At 45.0% G+C, this 25,955-nt stretch overlaps 1 long non-coding RNA gene across 1 annotated transcript in view; it reads right to left on the minus strand.

Annotated features, from left to right (window-relative positions):
- Positions 1-17,776: 17,776 nt before the first annotated feature.
- LOC141581625 (uncharacterized) overlaps positions 17,777-25,955 on the minus strand; it is a 31,847-nt gene continuing 23,668 nt past the window's right edge. The window contains exon 3 of the long non-coding RNA XR_012514366.1: positions 17,777-18,900. This is a non-coding gene — a long non-coding RNA (uncharacterized LOC141581625). The remainder of the gene's footprint in view (positions 18,901-25,955) is intronic.

Consider the following 25,955-nt stretch of genomic DNA (forward strand, 5'->3'; position numbering starts at 1 on the left):
AGGCTTTACAAGAACTATTGAAGAACTTTAAAATAAAGAACTGGGGCCAGGCTCAGGAGCTCACACCTGTAATCCCAGCACTTTGGGAGACTGCTTGGGCCTAGGAGTTCGAGACTAGCCGGGGCAACACAGGGAGACACCATCTCTACAGACAATCAAAATACTAGCCTGGCATGATGGCACATACTTGTGGTCCCAGCTAATTGAGAGGCTGAGATGGGACGATCGCTTGAGCCCAGGAGGTTGAGGCTGCAGTAAGCCATGATCGCACCACTGCACTCCAGTCTGTGCAACAGAGACCTTGGGCACCTGTTGCAGCACATTGTTATAATTTACCTATTTATGTGTCTGTCACCCACTAGACTTAGAGCTTATTTTTGGATAAGAAATTTGGCCTTGTTCCGTATCTCTGAATCTACAGGCTCAGAAACCTCTGTATCTATAGGCTTGGCATAATTCTACTGTTTCCAATAAATGCTTGGTGTTAAATTAATAAAAGAAAAAGAAACAATAAAATTCATCAAAATCTGATTCTATTGAACTAGGATTTGTTTTCTACCAATAGATTATTATGACACACCTATTATTAGGGTTCATATACTTCTTCTCCTATATGATTAAATAAAGCTAAACAATTGAAAAGTGCTATAAAAACTTTTCTACAGTGCTTTTGGGTTTTAAGAGTTTTCTGTGAGGTGAATAGTATAATAGTCACCCAGCTGTTTTAATTGAGGAAACAGGCCAAGCAGGGATAAAATGACTAACAAGTACTCACAATTTTTGGTAGTTTCATAGTCAAGGATGCAGCGTAGCATAGTGAAAAAGAACTTTGTCTTTATTGCTGGGTTTGAATTGGAGCTCTGCCATTTCCAAGCCGCATAATCTTGAACAAGCTATTTAATTTTTTCTGAGGCTCACTTTTTTCCTGCACATGTTCTGTATATACAGGGACAGACAGCAGGCTCATCTGAGGGATTAAATGAGTCTAGAAGAGTGTTTGGCACACGGCAGAAGCCAAGCAAACCTAGTTTTCCTTCCTTCCTGATAGGCTGTCTCCAGCAGCCAGGACTCACTTTGTCTTGATCAATGTTATGTCCTCAGCACACGGTACAGTCCTTGGTAGTCAGAAGATGCTCAACAGATATTTGCTGAATTGATTGAGTGATATAATCCTAGGATTTTCTTTTTAAGTAAAAAGCTTTTCCTTGTACCTGTAAAATTTTATCAACTTATAAAATTGTAATGTGACAGTACTCCCTCCTCCAGTCACAAACCTCACATGGTCTATTTGCTAATGACAGCCACTTTCAGTCACAACCCAGGGAAAGTGACCTAAGGGAATTTTCACTGAAGTGTAAGGCTAGACACACATGTGTTTCTCTGTGTAATATAGCAAAACTAATGGATAAGCATCTCTTTATTTTGAAAAATGTCTAGCAAGCAATGGTAATGAGAAATTAATTGCATTCTATTAATTCAATTTGTATAAAACATTCTTGGTGTTTATTTTGAGCTCCTTAATTTTTTATATTGGTAACCCTAAAACATAATTTATAGAGCTATTATAAGTTCATTCAAACCTATTTTTTACAGAGATTTACATTTTTCAGATGTGAATTCTCTTAACATGATCTTTTTTTTTAGACTCATCACCCTCTGGGTTGGGAAGGCACTCCATGAGAAAAGGGAGGAGAACATAGACTTGAAGTCAGATATGTCTGCCAATTAATCCCCAAGTGGCCTTGCATAACCTCACTGAGCCTCATTTTTCTAATCTAAAAAATGGAAATAAAAATACCTACTTCATGGAGTTGCCATGAGAATTAAAAGAGACAATATATCAAGTGCCTATGAAACAGCAGGCACTCAAGGAATGCTGTTCCCTACTGCCCCTACCAATAACGCTACAAAAGGATTCAATTAAAGGCATCATGCCTGACTATTTTCATAATTAATCGCTGTAACATCAAACTAGCACTTTTTTTAGTGTAGTTAGTTGCAAGACCTTTCTTTTGTTTCTCTGGCAGAGTTAACAGCCTTTGACAATCCTGAGCCCTAGAAACATTGTGAAGCCTTAACATTTCCAGAGAGGATTTAAAGTCTAACCAGTTGCAAGGTCTTTTTTTTTTTTTTTTTTGGTCTAACACAGTTATTAGTTCAGGGCAGTCCTGAGCCCCAGAAGTACTGTGTTTGCAGAGAGGATTTTGAATGCTATATTAGAATAAGGTCTCAGTCAACACACAAAAGCAGTTATTCTGTGAATGATCGCCCAGATTTCTTCACAGGACCTCCCCAAGCTACCTTGAACTAAATGCCCCACCCCTACAACCCAACTTTCTGAGAGCATAAGGCCTGCTCTCTATTCTCTAGGGAAGTTGAATGTCTTGTATATATTTCTCTGTATCTTCAACTGGATGGTAAACCGTGATGACAGGACAGTGTCTTGCTTACTATCTATGATTTGATCTCCAATAGTAATTTTCTAACTACAATATTCTTACAAAACTTTCTGCTAGATGAATTCTCCTGAAAGTACTTTTTAGTTGCATGTTGTTAAAGTTTGAAGTATTAATCATGTGGACTAGCACAGGGGTATACGTAGGGCCTGGCAATGAAACATCAGCTCCCTTGATAAAAGTGAATCCTTCAAATCTTCACACCAGAAGGAAACTAGAGGGCATCTGATCTAATGCAGCCCTCGGCTTTATCTGCTACCATGAAAGCCCCATGATGAACTACTAACCCCTGGTTCCCCCTCTCAGGGCCCAGGCTCCTCTCCTCAAGTTGTCTCTTGGCTCCCCCAGCAAGGCCTCTGCCCTCTAAGTTCCAGGGATACTAAACGTCTTGTAAGTAGCCCCAAAAAGCCATGCTCCCTTCACACTGAGTATCCCTTTTCACAGCATTCTTTGTTTTTTTTTTTTTCTCTTAAGATAAAAATTGGATTGTAAGCTATAAGGACAAGAATTGTCTTCTTAACTATTCTATTCCTGTGCCTGACATGCAGTAGTCTCTCAATAAATATCTGTTAACTGAATGACAAGATTTTCAGATTTTGGCAAGATTTTCAGAAACACTCGACTAAAGAGTAAACGGGAAGCAAATGAGAAAGAAGCTTAAAATACAAGAAATTCAACCAGGAAAATACAGATTTCCAATCCTAGTTTGGTCGCAAGGAACGCTGGCCCATTCCGCCTTGAGACTGAGCACCCTGTCTTCTTAGAGCAAGCAGCAGAATTCTCAGGCCTGTTTTACACTGAGAGAGAGTTTTCCCAATACCTCCAGATCCCCATTCTTCACACACATTGGCCCAGGTCCTGTCTCCTGGTCATGGTCATGTCTTTCTGCAGGCCATGTGTGACACTCCCTCCCAAGTAGGCCAGATAGGCCTTTCCCTCCACACTCTTCCTGCAGGAAAAGTCCACCTCCCTAGCACAGCACAGGACCTATCCTGGCCGGCCCAGGAGTGTGGAGAACAGACAACGTCCCAAGAAAGAGCCACATTTGTGAACAGGAGATTACTCCTCCCCGGGCCGGTAACCCACGTTTTGTCTGTGACCAGCCGTATGAGGAAGAGAAGAAGAAAGTCCAAATTCACTTCTACAGGCAAAAATACTCAGAGGATTCTAAGAAGGTAATCGGCCTTAAGTTCACTGATTGTAGAGTTGGAAAACTTGTGTAATTCTTTTTGCTCGCAGAAGAAACCTGAGTCTGAGTTAACTCCCTGCTCGGAGGCCACTGGGGCCTAGAAATGCCCTTGTGAATACTCTGTCTAGGCCATAGCCTGAGGCTTCCCTGCCATTGAGCCATGGGCAGAGCCTAGAGCCTCTGAGGGGTAGGCCGGCCCGGACTAGAACGACCTTGGGCCAGATTGTGTCCGGCACTCAAAAGGCGAAGGCCGCTGCACCGCAGTGGCTGGGAGCGCCGGGTCAGGCAAGGTTTCAGGGCTCAAAGCGGCGTCCCGGACCCTCACCCCAAATGCTTGTGCTGACTGACAGATACCCGAAAGATCCACAACTAGAATACAGAGTTCCCTCTGCCCCTGATCCCTTCTCCGCCAGACTTGCCTGCGCCACGAGCTCCACAAGTGGTTTCCCCTGCGCGCTCCTCGCTCCGGGCAGAGCAGAGCCGAGCAAACGCCTCCAGCTTTGCTGCCGCGCCAAAGCTCGCGTGAGCTTCCCTCGGCAGCTGTCCCTTCGTGCCCCTGGCGGGGTTGCGAAGCCATTCCCTCTGCCCCGCTGCGGAGCGCCTCTACGTGCCAGGATACTAGAAGATCCAGGGAGCCGAGACTGCTCCAACCTTAGACCCTTGGAATTATTCCCTGGCCCCAGGGCTTGGGTGGAGGCTGAGGGTCCACTTCAAGTCTCAGTTCGCAAAAATAATATAATGTCCCGGTCACAGTGATGCCAGGACCCCACAGAAGGCAAGCGATTGATTCCGCGGGCCCTTCAGGCGTGGCGTCCAATTCGCGCAAAACACAGTAATCCAAGACTTTTGCGCACTGAGGACTTTGAGGGGTCGTTGAACTACGACCCATCTTTTCTGAGCAGCTCCGGGCCGGGTTTAGAATTTTTTCTCCCAATTCTAACCGTGATGTACGGCTCTGAACTTACAGTGACCTCCGCGCAATGTTCTCGGCTCTGCGCAAGCGGGAACCCGCTCAGAGCTCAAGAGGATTCACACTAGCACCCAGGGTCTTGCAGACCACTGCAGTGGAGGGCGAGGAAATAGCTATGTATATGTTCATGTAAGGTGTATTTTTCTACAACTAGCTAAATAGATCTAAACAAAAGAAAGTCTTGGTCCGGAAGCCAAGACTGCGCCCCTGGAATTGTCCAGATTTCCTATTAGGCGCTCGAGTAAAGAGAAGATATTGATGCCCCAGGTTTTCATAAGAAGGGCGCTTTGAAGTTTGGTGTCGCGTGCTAGATGCTCGCACTGTGCCCACGCACTCATCTCCGCGGGATCCACGTTCTAATTAGGTGAGACTATCCTCCCACTCTCTCCGCTAGGCAGCTAGGCTCCAAGAGCCTGAACGCTGCGGTACACACCAAGGTCACCCGCTGGGACTGGCCTTGCCATTGGGAGAAGGGGCAAAAAGACTGCGAGGAGCACTTAAAACAACAACAATTTAAGGCGGGAAAGCCTATAAGGGCAGGCAAACTGCGGGAATTCTCTTTTATTTAAAGAGCAGTGCAAAGTTGCCAGGAAACTCGCTACGCGAGTCTCTGGTCTATTCAGTCCCGGAGAACCGGCCCCGAAGAGAATAAACCAGGACCAGGTGACCCACTAGGATCCGCCAAGCGGCTCCAGGACCCTCTCCTCTCCAGCGACTCCGGATAGGGACAAGAGGTTCAGGCAGGAGGGTTTTCTCCACCCGAGGGTGCTACAAACTCTTTCTCCATTTTCTTATTTGATTTTTAAAGGAAAAAAGCGCACCAGCCTCTTTTAAAAATGGATAGCTGAACAGGCTCAATATAAAATTGGCGCTTTGAAAGAGACAAGGTTTAGATAGATCAGTCTCTTGACGAAGGCTGCTCTAGCAGAAATGCTAGAAGCAAACAAGTTCTCTCAAATTTCGTTTTTACTGTAGAAATTGGTAAACGAAATCAGGTGGTAATAGTTACCTATTGGAACCATTAAAAAATCGAGTTAATTTAATGTGTTTTAGATTTAGAATATGTAATCACCATTCTTTTTATGTTGCCTAGATAGTTCCATTAAGGTTTAATAAGCTATTAAAGTTCCCTGGATAAATTGTGTGTGTGTGTGTGTGTGTGTGTGTGTGTGTGTGTTTTAAAGTGAGTAGGGATTACATGAACCAAAAGAGAAATTTGAGCATAATTTTTTTAGCCACTGGAAAGTCTGTAATTCCTGCCACAATTTTCAAGGATGGGGAGAAGAAAATGGAGGGAGGGAGATTAAATACTCATTAAGCACCTATGTATATGTAGGTACCCTGATAGGGCTAGCTTTACAAATTTTATTTCATATTAATAATTGTCCATCAATAAAAGCTCTTTTTTAAAAGACCGAAACGTCTGTCTTCTGCACCCAGACCTCAGATGAACAATTTCCATAATTTTATTTAATTCGAAAGAATTTCGTTCTCATTGATACTTCCTTCTTTGAAGTGACATAATTGCCAAGGTTAATCGGGAGATCCATGCTCAGTGGTATTAAAGTCTGTTTTAACTGATTACATCGTTAATGTTAATCCTTGTCTGGGGGGGAAAAAAAGTGAAGGTGAGTCTTAGCACATGCTGGATCTCTCCTAACTCTTTAGGTCCCTGTAAAAATAGATCCCTATAACTGTTTGGAAGGGAAGGGAACTTGTTACTTGTGAGGAGAGCATTGTCAGTAAACTCGATGTGCAAAAAAGAGAATATGCAAAGCAAAACTTTTCCGTCGCTGAGAATCAAAGGAACCGAAAATATGACCCATTTTGTGAGAGCTATGCAAACGCTGTGGCTTGTACTGACCATTGATAAAGGCTGGGCTAGACTAGCTGGATACACACACACGCACACAAATCGTTACCACGGAGCTTCAAAAGGGATGAGGGGAAGGGGAAGGAGTTGACAATCAGAAGAAGTGGAGGAAAAGAGGGTAGAAGCATATAGTCAGGAACTGCAGCAGGCAGGTAAATCATAAAAAATTCAGTTCCTGCAACTAATGAAAAAAACAATCGCACTACAGTCTGGAGGAAATGGTTCTCTGACGGAAGCCTGATGGTGAGTCTATTTGTTGTGTTTCTTTTCCGGACTATCAAAAAAGTTATTTCGAGATTGAGCCAAATGTTTTGCCTAGGAGACCAAAAACCGGACCAAGCGTTTCCTGATGTAACGCACCGGCCGCGGCGGGGCCCAGCGCGGAGAGCGCCAGGAGCCGCGCGCTGCCCTCCCTGGACTGCTCAGAAAAGATGCTCCCCACGGCCCTGGGAGAAGCGAGCGCAAGATCAGCCAGAGAGGACTGCTTGTGTTCTGCGTGGGACCCCACTTCAGCCTTCCTTTGGAGGAATACGCCTTCAGTTCTGTTCTGGAAGGGGAAATGGGCGCAGCTCTCCACGCGGCGACCAAAATTCCCAGTCGCTTGACAAACTTGGAAACTCTGGGACGTTCTAAACTGAGTTTCCCTCGTTCCGCAGAGTTTCTTGCTATCTACTTTACCCGTGCTAAAGGGCTGCAGGCCGAGGGGGTATGCTATTTGAGAAGATTTTTTTTTTTTCCACGTCGACAGGAGAAGCGTCGCCGCCAGTTCTGAAGGCGACTGGCCGACTTCAGCGCCCCGGGCTCCGCCAGGCGCACCGCCCGCCCCTCCGCGCCCGCCCAGCTCCGCTCACGAAGAGAACCGGCAAGGGAGTATCTCCTCCAGCGGCCAGAGCTCAGTGCCAGGGTGCTCTCCTGACATAACCCTGTCCAGGGGGGCCGAGACGTGCAATAGCCACCGCTGGGCTCCCCTGCTGCCAGCCCTGTCCCATTCCCGCCAGCGTCTTCCCTGGAACAGCCCCCAGTAGCAGAAATTCTGGTCTCACACCTCCCGGTGCTCCCGGCTTTTCCGGCCCTTTCCGGGATCCCACCCCACCACCCCGTTTCTCTCCCCGGTCGGGGCCGAACGCTGTCAAAAGTCCCCACGCCCATCCAGCCGCGCCATTTTAACCCCTTAAAGGTTTTATTAAATTCGAAAAGAATTAGAGAAAGTCCATCTTCCCCACCATTCTCCCCGCCCCGCCACCCCGGGCCCCGCGTGGGTCCTCGCCGGAGGCAGCCTAGAGGGGATTATGAAATAGCCCGATGGTGGGCGGGGGTGGGAGGCACACTACCTCCGGACTCTGGAAACTTTGGCAAAGTCTCGGGAACACTTGTGCTCCCCCAGGATAGTTCTTTGCGCCTTGCGGCAAGCGCGGGCTGTTCGAGTTTCTTGGCACCAACTGCTAAGAGCCTCTCCCTCTCCCCAGATCCTTTAAGGACATCTGATCTGCAGCCTCAAACTTTCTCCTCTGGTCGACAAGTTTCGTCAGCCACTACAAGCGACCCCAGGCGAGGCCGGGAAGGGAGGGCGCTGGTGTGGGGTCAACCCCAAGTCTGGTGCCCAGAGGTCGACTGAGGTTCTGCAGGTCGAGATACCGCGCGTTGTTTGCAGGATAAGCCCCTGGGGACCCGCGCGGGGCGTGTAGCCACAGCTGAAACAGGCGTTCCCTCTTCCAGATCATATTCCCCATAAAATCTAAAGCCAGATGCATCGTTTAGGCAACTTCCCATTTCACCGAGAAAGGCACAGATTTGTTTCCAAACTGCACTCTAAATCGAGGTTTCTGAAGCGGGTTTCAGTGGGGTGAGGAAGGCTGGGGCTTTCGATAGCTCTCGGGGACTGCCCAGGAGCAAAACATTTTAGGCACTGAAGTCTGAACCTAGTCCAGGCAAAGCCTTATTTGTGAATACGGAGGAAGAAAAAGGAAGGGTGCAGAATAAAGGCAACCACGGGCTTTCGCATCCGTGTGAGTCCTTTTTGTTTAAACAGAGAAGAGAAGAAAAACATCAACTTCGTAATTTTAGACGCATGGTTTAGCAAGATAACCCAATCGAAGCTGTTTCACAAAAATATATTACAAAGGAAAAAAAAAGAACTTGCAAGAAAGTGAGAAAAGTGGTTACGTATGAAACCAAAGGGCGAGCATGGTGAAAGAAGGCAGTTTTTGTAGTATGCTGAGTCAAAAACAGCTTTTGCTGAGTATTTTCAAAGAAGAAATAGAAGGCTTTTTCTAAAAGAAGTGCTTAAGAGTCTATTTCACCTGTAGCTCGCCTCTCATAATGGTATAGAAAAATTTGGGCGAAGTGGGCCGCCCTTTTTATACTTGGGACTTTCTGGTATTTGCCGTTGTGGTAAAGAGGGGAGGAATAAACACCAACAAAGCTGGTCTGGGATTGACTACTGCCTGTTACCGGCAAAACATTAGCAGGAAACCAAGACTGCCTTCCCGAGGTTCGTCTAAGCGAACGCCATCGTGCATCTTTGAAAACTACGGCTGTTTTTGCGTCCTGTTAGTAAAATGAATAATCTTCGATGCACAGGCTGAACAATGTAAACAGGTACCAATTACAAGTCTCCCAGGTTTAAAGAGTGAGGGGGCGCAGTGCGAAGATGCGTCGAAGCAGCCAGAGGTGTAATAGCCCTGGGCTGCGCCCTGTGTCAGGTGTCAGTGAGAGTAGGCACAGAGCTGTTTACTCGCAGAGAATACTGCATTTCCACATTCGACTCATTTAGGATTAACGGATTTTAACACCTTCCAAAATCCACAGATACTGCCACAACAAAATGTGTTATTAAATAGAATAAAGTTAAGTGTTTGTCGGGCTTAAAGATGGGGCTTTTCGACCGGTTGGCTACAAAAATGTGCTAGAGTAACAGAGCGAGCGGCTCGCAGGCCAATCTGCCAGTGTTGGTTCGCTGGGAAAGGGGGCGAAACGGGGGACACTTTTAAGCTGACCAGATTGGGGTTGGCTGCCCTGCCTGCAGTGTGGCTGTGGGGAGTTACCCTCACCTCTGAAGATGCCTCCCCTTAACTGAAAATGTCTTTGGCCGGTAAAGCTGCTCACGCGGGCCGCGCCTCTTCCAAGTCCGCGCAGGCCGCCTTTGTCCCTGCAGTGACTGCTGTGAGGGCAAGGAGCGAGGGCGGAGGATGTCACCAGAGTTTCCTAAGTGTGTATACGCCTAGAACTCTGGTTTTTGCGGGGAGACTGGGTGTTATCCAACTTCACTGGAGCAACAAATCTGTGGGCCTCGAATCCCAGGAGGCCTGTGCGCACCCTCGTTGGCGAGCAGGAATCTGGGCCTCTCCCAGGGATTCACAGCTGGGGGTCAACGCTCGCCCCCGCGCCACACTCCTCTGCCCCGTCGTGCTTTCAGCGCGGTCGCATTCAGTCTGGAATTTCAGCTCAAGACTCGGGGCAAATGGTTCCCTGCGGGGTTGGTATATTAACATCCGCGTTCGCTTTTCCCCAGGGGGACGAGGGGTTCCGGGGAACTTCTAGCAGCTCCCGGGCGCCCTCCAGGGACCGCCCCCATCCAGTTTCTGCACAGCTCGGGCCCCCACCTTCTCCTCGCGACCCCAGATCTTGGCTTCCCACGGCCGCTCTCAGGGAAGCTACTGCGACTGATGCGCCCTGGGTGCTTTCGTTTTGCTTTCGCTCCCTCCTCTCCGCGGCTGGGAAGACTATGCAAGAACAAAGTAGGGGCGAAAAGCGCGCGTCCTAACAAAGTAGCGGGGACACTGCAGCTTGGCCCGAAGTGAGGGCGGGTAAATGAAGGCTGAGGCCCGAGGCCTCGGTACCTCTGCCTCTCACAGGAGTGGGAAGGGCCCTGCTTTGTTTTCTTCATGCAAGGAAAAGTGGTTTGTAGATATTCATAACACAATTGGCGCGGAAACGAATTCGCTGCCTTAGGAGGACAGTGGCAGGGCACAGTAGAAGCAGGAAGACGGGCGGCCAGGGCTTTTCCCTAAATTGGAAGGAAACCGGGAGAGAGAGCGCCAACTCTCGCACCAGGCTCTGAGCGCCGTCAGGTGTGAGGGGGCCAAAGCGCCGTCAGGTTAACTGGGGGGTCGACTAAGCTCCGCGCTGTGGAAACCCAGCAACCGCTGCACAGGTTCACTTTATTTCCTCTCGCCTTCTTTAGAGCGAGTGCACACACTGGTAGCTGAGGATCCCACCAACTAAAGTCTCCCTCTTAAAAGAGGGCAGGCAAGCCTGGAAAAGTTTCCCAAATAGAGGCAAACTTACTGCTGTCTTGCCTGGCCCAACGGAAAGCGCTCCCAGGTTTGGACGAGCCCAACGCCCAGGCAGGAAGCTCGACTCCGGGTGCGTGAGGCGTGAGTCCTTGAAGATATTCCCCCCTACACACTGTCCTGCAGATGGCCCGACTGAGGATGTGTGCGCAGGAACGGTTTCCCCAAACCCCGTAAGCAATAACATAACCTTTCCAGACTGTTCATCATACTGCTCAGCTGCCGGAAAAGGTTCATCATACTGTTCAGCTGCGGTTCTTGCCCTCGTCCTAGCTCAGCTCTAGTTTCTTCCACCAGTGATCTGAGAAGCTAAATTATTTTATTCCCACCCTGTAAAGTTAAATTGCAATATACATAAATCGCTCAGGGAATCTGGGAAGGTAAATAACACTCAAACAAGGTACTTGCACTTGGTTTTTGTTTAAAGGCCTTCCTCTAGTGTTTACCGCCCTCCTTGTTTACATCAAGCCCGGGAACAGAGGCTTTAGGCCGATAGGGAGCTCAGTTTCATTTCAAGGGTATGGCAGGGCCTATCATTTCGTCATCAGGCTTTGAAGGAAAGTTCGTCTGTGTTTGTCTCACATCTAACTTCCAGTAACTTCTCAAAAACTGTATTTTCCAACTGTAGCTCCGGTCTGCAAACTCCCTGCTCCCTAGCTGTCCGGGAAGGGAGACTTGTGCTCGCGCAACGCCTCGCTGCACCTGCGGAGGAGGGAAAGCGTCTGGGTGCGCCACGGTACGCCCGCACCGCGCTTCCCGCGCTCCCCCCGCCAGCCCGCGAGCGGCTGCGAGCCACCACCGCATCCCTCACACCTCTGCCCTCTCCACGGAGAGGGGCTAGCATTGCAATGCCTGGATGAGCGGCCGCGCGAGGGGCCTGGGGACAGGTCAGTCTCCCGGCTCCGAGGCGAGGCCGGAATGCGCGCACACTCTACGAGCGGGGCGGCGATTGGAGAGCGGGAGGAGAGAGGGCGCGGAAGCGCGGGACGCCCCGCGGCACTCCCACGAGTCGCGGAGCCTGAGATCCTCGCCGAGTGGCGAGGGCGTGGGTGCCCACGCTGTGCGTGACGCCGGAGCCGTGGCCCGAGCCCACGAGCTGGGCGAGGCCGCTGCCGCCGCCACGAAGCCGCTGCCGCCGCCACGAAGCCTGGCGGGCGGCGCGGAGCCCCAGGGAGCTGGTTTTCCCGGGCGGGCACGTGACGGGGTTGGCAGCTTTCGGGCCAAGGCTGGGAGGGGGAAGAAGAGGGGAGCTGGAGGCCGCGGGCGGGCGGCTGGCGCGCTGTGTACTTAGGTCGTGTGCTGGGGCTTTTCTCTCCCAGGAGCCGGTGGGGGGAAGGGGAGGGGAGGGGGAGGGACCGCCGCTCCGCCTTCTCCTTTTCGCAATGTTGACGCAATCTATAAATAGTGGAACAAAAGGACCAACTTCCTCGGAGCTTTGCTGAAACTGCACAAAAAATCGAGCTGGGGGGTTCCCTGATCCCCGGCGATGGGGCGGGGAGCGCAGCGCCGGGGGAGGGGGCGGGCGCGGCGGCGCCGGCCCCGCGGAGGGGGGGGACACCTGGCCGAGGCACAGCTGCGCCGCGCCTCTCCGCGCGAGCCCAGAGCTCCGATCCCTGCGCGGGCTCGAGAGCTCGCCCAGAACGGGGGTCTTCCTCCTCCGCCGCTGACAGGTCAGTCCGTACCGCCCCTTTCAACACTGGGGGCTTTCTTCTCCCTCCCCCGAGCCTCCACTTTTAGAAGGGAACTGAGAGGAAAAATAGAACGAGGCACTGCAGCAACAGCCACCAAATCTGCAACCCCAGCAGTCCACGGCGAGGGTGGCCGAGGGGGCTCAAGGAGGCGGTCCCCGTCTGGCCCCTCGTCGTCTGGCCGGTGCCTGCGCCGCAGCCAGATACGGAGGAGGCAGGACTGGCGTGCGCCACCCGGGCGGTAGGAAGAGCGGAGGCGCGGGCCGCCGGGCTTGGGTCGAGGGCGGGCTCCCGGCTGCTTCTCCCGCCCGTGGGCCGACCCCCAGCGGCGACGCGTCAAGGCCTGGAGGCCGCTGGGCGCGCCCCGTTCCCTCCGAGATCGGACCCGGCGCCTCTGCCTCGTCCTCTAACTGCTGTGGGAGGATGGAGCAGAGAAGCGCCTTCGCCGCACGCCGCCGTGCCCCTGGCTCTGGTGCCCACGCAGACAGCGCGCCCGGAGTTGGGGGGCAGGGTGGAACTGGCGCACGCTCGCCTGTCGGAGCCCGGGACTTGAGAGCGAGCGCCCGCCGCGCCGCCGTGGCGGTTCCACCGGGCGCGGGGAGGGGGCGGAGCTGGCGCTGTTGACAGCGGTGTCGGAGCGGGGAGGGCGAAAGTTGGGGAGAGGGGGCGGGTGGGAGGTGGGAGTCGGGGCTGGGGGAGGGAGCGTGCGCGCGGGCTTCGCCGGGGGGGGGGGGGGGGTCGTCACGTGATGGACAGACACCCCCGCTACAGGCTGGCTGCAGGGGTGACGTCACCACCCCTGACTGCAGGGGGTGGCACTTCCGCTCCTTCCCCAGCTGCTCCCCCAGCCTCTGGCACTGCCGGCTGGAGCCCTTTCGCAGTTTTAAGTGGGCAGAGGGAAAGAGGTTTTCCTTCTGTCCCCAGCCCCTGAATGCTTCTCCTGCCGCCTGGAGTCCCGGCCCTGGGACCTGAACGCGAGCTGCGACCGCCCGCTCCTGACGCGCCCCATTGTGTGAGCGGGCGGCGCCGGGCGGAGGCTGGTGCCGGCCCCCAGCAGCTCCGCGCTCCCGAAGGGGCGGGGGCGGACCCGGAGCAGTGTAGGCCAAGTCCTGCAGCCCGCCCGCTCCTCCTTTCCCAGAGCGCCGTCCGTGCGCGGGAAGCCCGACGCTCTGGACTCGGCCCGGACGTCGCGGCCTCGCCCACGTCCCCGGGACGCTGGGTGGTGAGAGACCCGCCGAGGCATACGGGCTGGTGGTCCATTCTGTCGGGTGTGTGGTTGAAGTCTCACAACCCCGAGGGACGCGATCCCTGCAGTTGTTACGCGCTATTTGGGGAAACTTGGGGTTTTGGTGACTCAGCGCGGTGAGCGCTATTTATAGGTAGATGTCTTAGGAGCAGGGAAATAAGCTTCGCTCGAATCCGTCCGTTTGTCTGCCCTAGGACTGCAAAGAGCTCCATTTGGAGGCAGCAACTGAAAGACTTCTGAAAAAGATGTGACTGTTAGAGCCTCTGCTGTAAGACAAAGCAGGTCTCGTCCGGAGACTAGTTAACAACAGTTTGTCTCAAAAAGTTAGAACATTTTTTGGAGTACATGGAGGCTTTTAGGGGCATGTCATGACCCGTAGACTGTCTTTTTGGGTGTTAGTGTGTGAACCACGAGCAATAATTGAAGTGAAAACCGAGTAGTCCTCCTAGTAGATCGCAGGCTATGAAGAAATAACTAAATTCTGTTAGTTGCAGAATTTGTTAAATACATAGCATCATGTGGTGGATAGGTATAAAAAGAAGTGAATGATACTGAAAGTTGCTATGCAATATTCTGTAACAGGAAGGTGTATATGGCATTTACCTAGAATAAAAAAATCTGGGGATTATAAATTAAATGTTTAGAATCCAATTTCTCCCTTCTGAAAAGCACTACGAAAAAAAGGCCTTTGGTTCTTCAACGGTGTCTACATAGTTTTGGCTTCACTTCATGATTTTGATTCTTTTTTCCCACCTCCACCCCAGTTTGTAAATCCAGGAAGTATCTACTTAAGAGAGCGTAATTGCCAGGCTAGCTGCAGGGAGGCAAGAGTTCACACTCAGTTTGCTGAGCCTGCACAGCTTTCTGTAAGTAGTATGACCTGAAGTGCTTCGTGAAATAAGGTGTTTTCTTGGATGGCAGAAGTTAGGCCAGTTAAGAAAGGAAAGGGCTTTCAAGCTGAGCATGCAAAGCAGCATGTATACATACACACGGGCTGATAGTGAAGAACTACAGCTAAATCAATATGGGTGGAAGGTGAGGCCAGTGAAGGGAGTGAAAAGGGGCTCCAGAGATGGCCAGGTCGTGCAGGGCTTTGTATACCCTGCATGCTGAAGAATTTGGACTTTAGCCTGAGACCTACAAGTTTTGGAGGGAACACATGCCTTTTGAAGGGAGGGAAAAAAAGCAATGGGCTCTTTCTCCAGGGGGAAAAGAAAAAAAAATGCACTTACATCCCTATACTAAAATTTTGCGTACAATTTTAGGGGGGTTACTCTGCTTTGTGAATAAATTCTTATTCTGCCTCAGGACTAAAACAGGAAAGAGAGAGCCATAAAAGGATTTTTTAATGGAAATGTCATATTGAGGTGTACAATGAAGTCCTGGAGACTTGAAGATGGAATGTAAAACAGCCTGTGACCTAAGTAAGAATCAATTAGGACCACAGCTGTGTACCTAGGGATAGTGGGGATGGAGTGAAGACGAATTCGAGGAAGTATTCGAATTCCACTGGAATTCCACTGGTGGAATGGGAAAACTGGTTGGCTGTATGGGGCAGGAGCAAGGGATACCCAGGTTTGTGGTTTAGGGTGTGGACTGAAAGGAGAAGTAGGCCCCGAGTCCAGGGGGAGGAACTGTTTTGTCCCTGTAGAATCTGAAGTATCAGAGAACTATTGAGGGGAGTAGGGGGTGTTGAAGTAGTCTGAAGCCATTAAAATGTAGGTGGCAGCTAAAGTCATGGGAGTGGCCTAGATGGACCACAAAAGGTGCCTAGTAAAAAGTGGTCTGAGGGAAAAGCCCTGGCAACACCCACATTCAAGGGAAGAAGGGGAGCAGAAGGAATTTTTGCGGAACCATGATGAGTGACTAAAAACAGAGTGGTGTCCTTAGCATATAACTGATGAAAAAGTCCTGCTTCCTTGATAATGGAAACATGTTGCTGCTTTGTTCCCTTAATATGACTAAAAAAGCTGTGTTCTCTTCAAGTGAAAAAGAGAGCATAGTTGTCTTTCTGGAGATTTGAATTTAGAAGGGCAGTGAAGGTAGGAGAGGATAAAGTACTGTTTCTCCCCTTTTTTGAAACTATAGACATACCTAAGGAAAAAGGAAAAATGGAAGAAATTAAACTTTTTCTTTCACCTGCTCAGTATCTGAGCCCTCAAGGAAAGGAGTTGGGATTGACTTCATCTCCACGATGGTGTTTTTTGCACTTCAAAACCACACTTAATCTCCAACAGTTAGTAGCAGAAAGTGCTAAGATCACAGTTTGGCTAAGAAAATAAGGAAATTGTGGGAGGAAAGGGTTTTCCTTTGCTCCTTCCATTTCCTTCCTACCTGTTACAGTTAACCTGACTAAGGATTTATTGGAAGCAGTGACTCAAGTACACAAAAAAAACACCCCAAAATTTAGTGGTTGAAAACAACATTACCTTGCTCTGCAGAGAAAACTTGTTTCTAATCCACTGGATGACAGCTGGAGCAGCTCAAAGGCTGGGGGCTGGTATCATCTCAAAATTTATCCACTTGATTGTCTAGTAGTTAATACTGACTGATGACTGGAACCTTACCTGGGGCTATCAGCCAGAACACCTACACATGGCCTCTCCATGTGGTCTGGCTGCCCCACAACAGGGTGGCTAGTTCCATAGGTCCTAACACTGAGAACCAGATGGAAACTATCACTTTATATAACCTAGTCTTAGAAGCCATGAAGCATCATATCCATCATTTCCGTTTGTTAGAAGCAAATTACTAAGGCCATATATGTTCTAGGAAGGGGAATTAGACTCCATCTTTTAATGGTAGGAGTGTCAAAGAATTTGAAACATGTTTAAGATCACCAAACATAACTTCAGATAAATAGATTTATAAACATTACATTTGTATATTAGAAAAGTTTAAATACGAGAAACCTAATGAATATCCTCTTTTTGATATTAGAATAAAATATAAAAACCCACACATTTAAATGTTCCAGCAAAGCTAATCCTTAGCCAACCTGAGTAGGCAGTCAGTCTCGTAATTCTTCCTGTACCTTCTTCTCCCTGTGACCAATCATTCCCTCCAGCTCAGGCCTCCTGTACACACATAGCTGTCTCTTCCAACGTAGTTAGGACATTCCCAGTAGCTATACCTCCAGGGTTATGAAAACTTTTTTCTTTGTCCTTCATGAGTCCTTTCAACTTTGGACCTCACAGGATCACTGACAATCAATAGCATAATGTCCTTCTTTCTCAAAATTAAAAAGCAAAATGCTATGAAGAATATTCCAATAAGTAATTTTATAATAATTAAAACATAATTCACCTACCACTAAAAGATTAGGGAGTTTAACAAAAAAGTAAAAAAATGACATTTTTCAAAATGGACTATATGCTTTTAGATGTTACAATATTGACTTTATTGGGGTTGTTTATTCATCAAAATCAGTAATTCTAAAGGAGCAGTTGAGACTTTAAGTATTTTATAAGGATGTGCATGTTTCCTATTAAGGCAACATAACACTTGATTATTACAATAAAAAAATGGATACTTATTTCTTTATAATGCAAACTGATTTATTTTTATTCAAAACCAGCCCATATAATAATTGGTTTGGTAGAGGGGCTCAAGAGTTATCCCTCTAAAAAACCAAAAATACTACTTTTCATTGAGTAATCAAGGTTAAATATTTTTTTCTTATAACCTAGTATCTTGTAAATTTTTCCCTAAGCTGATACTAACTTATACATCTTTGGTGGGTTTTTGGGTTTTTTTTTTCTTTCTTTTTTTTTTTAGAAATACTAAATGTGCTTCCTTTATGACTTAGAGATAGAAATAGTGCTTAGGTCATTTTAATAATTTGTACTTTCCTAAAGGCTAATACCTCTAATTTTGGTAATTTTGCATATTTGTATTTATATTGAACCAAAATCACATTGTAAGTTCATACTACAGAATACAGGTTTTTAAATAAGTATGTCCAGATAAGAAGAAAATATATATTTATGAACCCTTTATTTTTTGATGTACTACTTAATGATGTTTGAAGTAGCTTTTTTTAAAAAATGAAGAAGGTATACCTTTGTTTTTAAAGTTTCTCATACAGTAATGATGGGGGGGGGTGGGAAAGGATGCAGCATTCAGGTTAAACTGATAGACTTTACTATCGGATCCAAACTGTACTTACTTCTCTGTGAGCTCATAGCTACCATGGAGGCACCCAAAGGAGCTTAAGTAAACACTAAAATTACATAATGCAGTTCTGAAGGAGCAACAACCCCAACCAAACTGTGCCATAATATAGTTTCACAGATGCTGTTTTTCTATATGCCAGAATGCTCTCCTATCTATAGAATGACTTCACAGTAATGATAACATGAAAGAAAATTGGAAGTGGGCTAGTCTGTCTCCAGACATTTTGAATGAAGGCAGGGTTGAGGAAATTATTTTAAAGTAGTTATCCAGTGAAATTTTTAAAACCTTATAAACTAAAGCATTTAGTAGCATTTTGAAAGTACTATAGTGAAACTGGCACATTGAGAAATAAATTCAGTACAGAAAATACATCAGGACCACATAAAAGAAAAGAAAATATGACCTTGCTAGCTAATAGTGATAATGCTCTGTCTACAAATACATTAAGAACTAAAGGCAATCTTCTTAAGTAAAAAAAGAATTACAAGTTCTTAAAGTACTAAAGTTATTCTCATGAATATGTGAGCAAAAATTGAAAGAAACCCCTGTCCCATCAGATTGACAAAGATCGAAAATAAGTGCTAATAACCAGTGCCGCTAAGAGTGCAATAAAACTTTCAGTCTTGGCCGGGCGCAGTGGCTCACACCTATAATCCCAGCACTTCGGGATGCTGAGGCGGGTTGATCACAGTGTCAGGAGTTCGATACTAGCCTGGCCAGCATGGTAAAACCCTGTCTCTAAAAAAATACAAAAATTAGCTGGGCATGGTGGCATGTGCCTGTAAGCCCAGCTACTAGGAAGGCTGAGGAAGGAGAATCGCTTAAACCCGGGAAGGGAAGGCTGCAGTGAGCCGAGGTCATGCCACTGCACTCCAGCCTAGGCAACAGAGCAAGACTCTGTCTCAAAAAAAAACCAGAAAAACTTTGTCTTATCTATTACTGTATTACCTTTCTGCAGTATTAAAAATGTCCAATTCTTTGACACAGAAGTTCCACTAACAGGAACCAGTCTGAAAGAGATAAGCAGATATGAAATCAAAGATTTATGCATATTCACTAAGAGTATCAATACAGAGGAAATAATCTGAATAGTCAACAGTGGGAAAGTGGTTAAATAAACCATGGTGTATCAATCTAACAAAATATGCATCCATTAAAATATTTAATGACATAATATTTAATATACACTTAAGATTTTTAGGTTATAAAACTTTTTCTCATTTATTTAAAAATGCATGTATTTATATGCATAGGATAAGGGTGGAAAAAGTACACCAAAATGTATTCTGTGATTATGGTCATTTTTACCTTTGTATATTTTTTAAAAAGAGCATATATTATTTTAACAATCAGAAAAAAAGTCATTAAAAATAAAAGATTTTCTTCTAAATATTTAAATCAAATGACATATATTTACAGCTTTACATCACAAGGAGAGTTAATAAAGTAATGTAACCTATTAGTTACTTTTCATAAGCAACTTTTCATTTTGCATAGTTATAACAGTATCTGCCAGTGAATAATCTCTGCTAACTAAAATAATGTACAGGCAAATATAGAGTATTATGCAAGGGTATAATTTGAGGTTTCACATTTCGGTGGAAAAGTCGTTGGAGCAAATGTTGGTAGAATCTGTAAATCCATCTGTATAGCTATTTTATAAATTTTACAATAGTATTTTTAAATTTTATTTTTAATTGTGGCAAAAATTATAAATGGTAAATATAAAATTTACTATCTTCATTTTTAAGGGTACAGTTCAGTAGTGTTAAGTATATTAACATTGTTGTGTATAATATTTTATGGATAATGGCTATTGAGTTTACAAAAATACATGCTTATTTATAAACAATATAGAAAGTTACAGGAAAGTTTCTAAATCTCAGATCCTAGATTTTACCATCAATATAAATGAATATCATTGTAGGATATATTTCTATGCATTTATACAAATAAGGTCATTTTAATCTAAGATGAGACCATTACAGTACTTTTAAATTGAAAAGTATTAAGTTTAAAATTATTCTAATTTGGAGGAAGAGAAATAGAAGGAACTGCAGAACTTTTGAAAATGTTTCTTTGCCACAAGAGAGCTTAGTTACTAAAATACCCAAGATTTAAAAAATTTAGACTTTAGAGACTTTTTAATCTCTGTGTTTCAAATTCAGAAATGCCAGCAGACTCTGCTATGAAAAAATATATTTTTATTGATTATGTTATTTTTACAAGGTCAAGTTTTAAAGTCAAGTTTTAATGTTTGTTTTGTAACTTCCATTAATTTAGTTATTTCATCTTGATCTATACTTAAAAATCCAGATCTTACAACATGAAGTGAGACTAGAGAAATGGATAGGCCAGATCACCAAAGAAGCTGTGGGCTCTAGGGAAGAATTTGATTTTTGTTCTAAGTGTGATGAGGAGCAGGCAGATGGTTTATGCTGTAGAAGAACCACTCTGGCTGCTGCTAAGTATTTCAAGAACAATCACTGAGTATAAGAGATCGGTTAAATGGGTGTTACAGGACTGAAAAAAAGCAAAAAGAGAGCACTGAGATAACAGACAAACTTGGGGAAGCAGCTACTGCCCCTGGTACTGGGTAAAAACAAAGTTCCCAGAACCCAGGATCTAGGAGGAGGGACTTGGCAGAGCTGGAACTCTGACCTCAGAGGAAGAAGTGCTGCCCATCTGCTGCTGCTGGTACCACTGGGAGGGTTTATTGGGGTGGGTCTAGGAGAGCCGAACACAGTTGCAATTTTGAGCTAACTACCATTGTCAGGGTGAAGGCCCATAGCTGGGGCAACACTGACAGGTACAGAAGGCCTACGAGGGAGAGAAAGTTATTTTCTCCTCTTCTTGACTTCTAGTTTTCCCCTACTATTTATTGATAACATGGCAGGAATTCAGCTGGCAAAGTAGAAATATAGTTTGCAGAGCCCCAGTCCCAGTGTCACAAAGCAGTGTGTATGGAAAGGTTTATTGCTGAGAGATAACAGTTTAATAACTGGGACAAAGAGGAATTAAGGACGATTTCTACGTTTTTGCCCAGAGCAACTAGAAATTACACCATTTATTGACATGGGGGAAGACTTAGAAGTAAAATGTGGAGAAGAAAATCGAGATTTATTTTAAATGTGCTAGCTTTGAGGTTCTTTTTAGACATCTGAGTGGAGTTGCCGGACAGGCAGTTGTGAGTCCAGAGCTCCACAGAGGTATCAGCATTAGAATATAAATTTTAGGAGTCCTAAAATGGTAGACAGTATTTAATACAAAGAGATTGAAGACATAACCTTGAAGGGAAATGAATGTTGTTGGTGGGTATGAGGAATATGCTTGGGACTCCCAAACATTTGAGAAGAGGACATTGATCTGGCAAAAAGGTAGTTGCTGATCTCAACAAGAGCACTTTAAGCGGTGCCATGGAGACAGTAATCCAAATTGGAATGGATTCAAGAGATAACGTAAGGTAAGGAAGTGGAGATTGCAATTACAGACAGTCTTTTAAGAACTTTGATATAAAGGGGCTTCTATTCTCTTTGTAAGCAGATGTGGATATGGACTGTAGAGTGATGAGGGAGAAACTGGGGATACAGGATATAGAGGGGATAATCGCAGGAACAAAATGTTGGAATATGTAAGAGAAGATGGGACTTAAGACAGAGTGGAGGGGCTTGCCTTAGATAAGAGCCCAGATAGTTGATCCTTTATAACAGGAAGAAAGTATATCTGAGTACAGATAAAAGCACATTAGTAGATTTGATGTGGGAAGATGAATTTCTTTTGTGACAACTTCTATTTGTCAATGAAAGAACAGTTTAAAGTGAGGAGCACAGAGATGTGGGAGATTTAGGAAAGAAGAGATGGGACATAATCATTTTGGAGAAGAAAAGAATGAATTCCTTAGGGGAATGTTCTGAGACTGCTAATCTTTTCTCTTGGTGACAATTTGACTTCCAGCTATGTCTATTTCATTTCTTGCTGTTCCAAATTTATTTTGAAATAATTGCATTATTTTGGCCTCTGCTGCCTTACATTGTGGACACTTTCTTTTTCTAGCTGATTCTAGTAATGCTTTTAAAGGAGTTCTTTACTGTTGTTTTTCCCGTTTTGTAAAGTATATGTGCAGAGAGATTGTATGGTCTGCTTTCACTCCCCATTTTATCTGGAAGTTTAGAAATGTGTTTTTATTTATTTATGAGACAAGGTCTCACTCTGTTGCCCAGGCCAGAGTGCAGTGAGGCAATCACAGTTCCCTGCAGCCTCGACCTCCTGGGCTCAGGAGTTCCCACCTCAGCCTCTCAAAGTACTGGATTCACAGTTCCCACCTCAGCCTCTCAAAGTACTGAGATTATAGACATGAGCCACTGCATCCAGCCCTAGAATCATGTTTTTAATTGGACTACAATTCATATTTTTTTCAGATCATCCTATGTATAGAAATATAACAATAGGAGTCATCATAATATATGTTATAATAGCCACCATTTACTGAGTACCTGTGAGGCAGGCACTATGCTAGGCACTTTATATACATGATCTCTAAAACTTAAAATGACCCTACAAGGTAAAACTTATTTCCAGTTAATTCCACAAGAAACCTTCTTTTTACTGATCGTAAAATCTTGCCTGAACCTCACACAGCTGATCAAAATGAAAAGAACAGAACGAATTTTTCTTTTTTTGTGTGTCAAAACAGCATTTAAGGCTGGGTGCAATGACTCATGCTGTAATCCCAACATTTTGGGAGACCAAGGTAAAAGGGTCACTTGAGGCCAGGAGTTCGAAACAGGCAACATAGCAAAACCTCTTCTCTACTAAAAATACACAAAATTAGCCGGGTGTGGTGGCGTGTGCCTGTAAGCCTAGCTACTTGGAAGGTTGAGGTAGAAGAATCACTTGAACCCCAGAGACAGAGGTTGCAGTGGGCCAAGATCGTGGCACTGTGCTCCAGCATGGGTGACAAAGACCCTGTCTCAAAAAATTTTTTTATTTTTTAATTAGTTTTTTTAAATTAGCATTTAAGAGATTGTTCTTTTTGAAGTACAAAATAATAGTTTGCACCAATGCAAACCAGCCTTTTAATGTCATATTATTAAATATAATGTCATTGGCCGGGCACAGTGGCTCAAGCCTGTAATCCCAGCACTTTGGGAGGCCAAGGCAGGTGGATCACGAAGTTAAGAGATCGAGACCATCCTGGTCAACGAGGTGAAACCCCGTCTCTACTAAAAATACAAAAAATTAGCTGGGCATGGTGGTGCGTGCCTGTGATCCCAGCTACTCAGGAGGCTGAGGCAGGAGAATTGCCTGAACCCAGGAGGTGGAGGTTGCGGTGAGCCGAGATCGCGCCATTGCACTCCAGCCTGGGGTAACAAAAGTGAAACTCCATCTCCAAAAAAAAAAAAAATATATATATATATATATATATATAATGCCATTATATTATTAAATTATTGGTGGGAGAGTTGCTGACAGACTCAAGGACCTTGGTAAATTAATTGAAGTATCCTTTCTTTAATTATCTACATCATCAGCTAACATACTGAAAGCCTGCTGTGTCAAAATACTTAGTACATTGTATTTAACCATTATAATTTTACAAGTTGTAGGATATGTATGTGTTTTGGAAATTTTACTTGGATTTAAATAACAGCAACTTTTCTCTTGGTCAACAATGTTTGTACACACACACACACACACACACACACACACACTCATGATTCTGAAAAACATTAGGACATAAACACATATCTGATTACAGAGGTAGTAGTACGTGGTAAGGGAAGAAAGTATGAAAATAGGTTAAAATGAAGGAAAAAATATTTTAAAGGACACCAGGAAAAAATAACTAATAGTTCCTTTATTTAGAGGCAACTGTTGAGAGCTGACATATTTCCAGGCAGTTGCTTAAGCTAATGAGGTTTAAACTGCTTGTGTACATGGCCTTTTTATATGATGAGGTTAACGAGGTTTAAACTGCTTGTGTACACTGCCTATTTATGATACACTGTCAGTGTACTGTTTGTATACACTGTCAGTGTATCATAAATGTTTCCTCAGATGTATCATAAAGTAAAAACTCTTGAAGAGTTTTCAGTGGCTGCATAATGTTCCTTGTATGAATTACTAGTTCCCTAAATGGTTATTTTCTTATAAAGTTGTGATGAGCTTTTTTATGCATAAATCTGTTTTCCTAAATTAGAATAAATTCATAGATATGAGGTAAAAGGTCAACCTTTTTTTTTTTTTTTTTTTGGGAGATGGAGTCTCACCCTCTTGGCAGGCTGGAGTGCAGTGGCTGATCTTGGCTCACTGCGACCTCCACCTTCTGGGTTCAAGCTGTTCTCCTGCCTCAGCCTCCCGAGTAGCTGGGATTACAGGCACCTGCCACCACACCCAGCTAATTTTTGTATTTTTAGTAGAGACAGGGTTTCACCATGTTGGCCAGGATGGTCTTGATCTCTTGACCTCATGATCTGCCCGCCTCACCTCCCAAAGTGCTGGGATTACAGGTGTGGACCACCATGCCCAGCCTAAAAGGTCATTTTTAAGCTTTGTTATCTGGTAAAAATTTTGCTGTAAAAAATTAAATTTGTCTTTTAATTCTCTACATTTTAAAATATTTTGATATTGAAAAATCTAAAAAATTTATGTGGACTACCTTTTAAAGTTGAGAGTAGTATTTAAATTTGTTTTGATTTTATTCTTAATATTTTAACTTTTAAGGAAAAATTTCCTCTTCAAAACCCAACAGTGTTGTCTCCCAACTCAGCATCAGTTTAATCTCATATGTATGGACCAAAATGACAAAAGCAAGTGAAAAAATAAAATAGTTATCAACTGTAATCTTGTCAGCTCCATTACTCAGTATTACTTAAACGAGACAAAGAAATGAGTTCGGTTCTCCCCTAAGAATGTTTTAAGCTGTACTGAGTATGATACAGAATTTTTAGGAAACATAGATCATTCCATCATGCCCAGTACCACTCCTAAAAAAAAAAAAAAAAAAAAAAAAAAAAAAAAGACAAATTTAAAGTAAGTTCAAACCCTTTGGTCTAATTTTCAGTACTTTCTATAATCTGGTCTGCTCCGGCCTCAAAAGTGACATATTGTAGTAGAAAGTAGAGTGTACCGAATTTGGTAAGTAAGCAAATGTAGAGAACACAAGTAGCAATGCTGGGATTGAAACTTTAGGTAAGATATTTTACTTTCCAGTGTGTTAGTTTCCTTTGCAAAATAATGGATTTTGATTAAATGATCTCTAAAATCCCTTCAAACTTTAAGATTCACTCATATGCATCTTTCTTTCCTACACCCAGCATAAGAATTTGAACCTACATCTACCTGATTCCCCAAGTCTGTGCTCATAAACTTTGAATGTGCTGCTGGCCACATTTCCTTTTTAAACTTTATTTTAGCTGCAGAACCCTTTCTTTACTTGACATGTGAAACATATAACAGAAAATCATTTATTTTGAAATTTTGTAATATGCTACAGTTTCATTGAGTGAAATAATTAGGAAAAAAGTAAAAAATGAACTAATTTTAAAATCTGAATTTAGGTCTCTTAGTCTCCCAGAAACGCATCACAAAATTAAATACCCAGAAAAATGCAGTAAAACTGTAGAATTTAGAGTTACGATTTGGGAGACAGCATAATCCAATATATTTGCAAATTTGAAGCCAATAGTATGAATAACTCCTGGTTGTTTTTTTTTTTTTTTTTTTTGAGATGGTATCTCACTCTGTCACACAGGCTGGAGTGCAGTAGCAGGATCTCGGCTCACTGCAACCTCCACCTCGCAGGCTCAAGTGATCCTCCTTCCTCAGCCTCCTGAATAGCTTGGCCTACAGGCGCATGCCACCATGCCCCACTAATTTTTTTTATTTTTTGTCGAGTCAGGGTTTCGCTGTGTGGCCCAGGTTGGTCAGGAACTCCTGGACCCAAGCACTCTGCCTGTGTTGGTTTTCCAAAGTGCTGGGATTACATGTGTGAGCCACCGCGCCTGGCCGACTATATTTTCATTTATTTATTTTTTAAATATTTTTTTAAGTTGCATTTTAGGTT

The sequence above is a fragment of the Saimiri boliviensis genome, chromosome 16 (assembly GCF_048565385.1).
Source record: "Saimiri boliviensis isolate mSaiBol1 chromosome 16, mSaiBol1.pri, whole genome shotgun sequence".
Classification (NCBI taxonomy): Eukaryota; Metazoa; Chordata; class Mammalia; order Primates; family Cebidae; genus Saimiri; species Saimiri boliviensis.